Consider the following 3,018-nt stretch of genomic DNA (forward strand, 5'->3'; position numbering starts at 1 on the left):
TACACTTCGTAGATGTATTGCGACGACGATAATAGGTTGAAGATTTTGACGTAAGATTTTTTTTCGTTTATGTCGGAAAGAAGGAAAATGGATAGTCTCTTTTGTTAAGCTTAGTTAAAAACTAAAAGCGATTTTTTTTAATTCGTTCTTCAAGCAATAAGTGATTGCGCTGTAGGCTACATCTGAATATTTTTAAAAAAAAAATTTATACGAGCGGCCACCTGAAATCGCTGAAATAGCAAAGTAACCGTTTCCCATAGACATACGTAATTGCATATGCGTTGCCTACCTTTAATCGACGGAAGAGAGGATGCACAGACAGAAAATATTTTCCCTTTCCATGCGATAAGTCCACTTCCCATCCCTTCCTTATAAGAAAATGGTGGGAAGGGAAAGAGGACTAAATTAGGCCTTCGGGACGCACACTCATCAGACTGCACGCGGCATTGCTTCCACTTCACGCCTGTCTTCTGTGTGGTCGTGGTATTTCACCGGACGAGCCGGGCCAATTATGCGAAGATGTTAAAGAAGGCTCTACCACTGTTAAAAGTTGTCGATGCATTAAATGTATAAAATTTTGCTCTGTGGTCATAATTTACCATTTTTGCCGTCTTAAGAGCCGCACAAGATAAACATTTAATGTGAATATTTCCGACATTGTATTGCATAAGTTTCAAAGCGGTCAGAAGCGATATCAATCTCAAACGGCCGTACTCGACGTCCCCATTGCGAGGCTGTGAACAGGTCAATACGCTATTCAAACGCAAACAATAGCGTTGCAACCCCAATATTAACACGTACAGTCGCGAGCAAATGTAACTCTGTTACTACTTTTATTGGTGTATGATAAAAAATATACAAGATTCTCAAAACATTGATTAGGTTCCCTTTCGGTGGCTGAAATTCAGTGGAGATAAATAACCATTTTTTATTGCATTCTTATAAAGCTTAAACAATAATGGCGAAACTTCAGTTGCTGAAAACATACTGCGATTACCTAGATTTATTTGCAAAGTCTACATTGTAATAAATCTAATTGTGATAAATCGTCTACAAGACGAAACATTTAGCCTATTTTATTTATTAAGAGGGTTTACCACGATAATTTGAGAAAATGTTTTTGTAAAACTTTTTCGATGACGTTATGAAAACACGTATCGAATCTGATCATTTTCTTACTGTCAATAAAAAATATTTTGTCACTTGTGTACGCGTCTGTACCTATCGTATTATCACGTTTGCTAGGTATGCTCATTCGCGACACTTATGTAACCTGTTCCATTTACTATCACAGTTTTCTCGTCCGACTTCGTAATATATCTTTTTTTCTGTGGAATAAAGCGAATAAAATATATGGGCTTTTTCTTTTAGCCTGACTTTTTTGTTACTGCGTAAAAATACCATCTAACTTTTAAATACTCCAAAATCTTCATAATTTTAAAACATATTGTTATCTCAGTTTTGTCAAAGATAATGATACAGAGATTTTGGTCTTAGAAACCTACGGTTATTAAACTTAAACCAAAACACAATTCGTATTTTAAACTAACAACATGGTATAGAATAACATCGCTATTGATGATAAACAATACTGACCTCTATAGATATAAATAAGAATATTTATATTAAAAGAGGTCAGGCCAGATATACAAATAAAACGAACCCATATAACACAGTGTGAAAACAAAACAAAACGATTAAACCAATGTTAATTGTACCAAAGTGAACATTACACATTACTTAAGGCTGGCAAAGCATTTGCGGTTCCTCTGGTATTCCTGATGTCCATGGCCGTCGATAAACACCTCGGTGTTCCCGCTACTCGTTTGTCCCCTTCTCTTATAAAAAAAAAACATGGAATTGCGTTAAACCCAAATGTGACTTGGTGTAGTATTAGAATCAGTTTACTTTTCGGTATCAACTAAACGCATTATGAATGCTGATCACGGGCTAAGCGCAAACAAGGTTACCTGCGGACAAAACATGAGAGAGCTTAATTGATCGGCTTCGGGCTTTTAGAGTTTGTTTTATTTAGTCGTTAATGAAACACAAATAGCTTTTTTATTTTGTTCTTAAATCCTAGAAACAATTACGAGAGAATTGAAATAAATATTGCGCAGTACAGTTTCCGCTCAAGTACGATAAGACTCGATGGTGTTTCTTGCTAACCCAATCATTAGCCTATTCGCCTTTGAAACTAGAACGCAATAATGTTTGCAAAATGTTACTTGATAGCAATAATAATAACGTCATTTGAGTTAGTACCAATTAACTTCCTCCTAATCATATTGCTATTAGACTAAATTTCAGTGTTAGAACTTCTACAGTACAGATTTTTCTCTTCAGCCGAACTTCTTGAAATAACCTTATTAGGATTTTTTCTGAAAAAATAACATTATTATTGTAAAGGATGGCGGCGATGCAGCAAAATGGAACACAGAATTTTCAATACGGGTGCGCACTGTACGTTGGACGGACGACATTCGACTGCCCAGAGCCGACCACCCTCCAAATTCACTTTATTTTTAATATTCAAAAACTACCAACTATATTTACATCTACCTTGGTATAAGTTAGTAGTTTACAGATAACAAATAGTAGTTATTGAAATGATGTAGAATATAACATAATAAACATTAATACAAAGAATATAAACAAAATACAGTGCTACAATTTAGTTCAGTTAAATTACAAAATATTTTGAGAAGGCTTTAAAATTCTATCGTCAACAATTATGTTATTTGTTATTGGTATTATGTAGACTATTTCATGTTTCTGCGACTCCTAAATAAGGATTTGTAGCGGTTACTTTTTTAGAGAAACCAATATGAAAATTCTCTTCGACATTTTCTTATATATGTCATATATTAGCATAGAGTAACGTATAGCATTCGTTTTATGGTTCGCCACCATTGTTCAGCGCGGTGTGAGATAGGAACATTGTCTGGCCTCATATTTATGATAATGACTCGGCTTTTCATGAAATATCCTTTTATTTATTCCATTTTCGCTGAATGT

Source organism: Papilio xuthus, unplaced genomic scaffold, assembly GCF_000836235.2.
Source record: "Papilio xuthus unplaced genomic scaffold, Pxut_1.1 DF829660.1, whole genome shotgun sequence".
Lineage (NCBI taxonomy): Eukaryota > Metazoa > Arthropoda > Insecta > Lepidoptera > Papilionidae > Papilio > Papilio xuthus.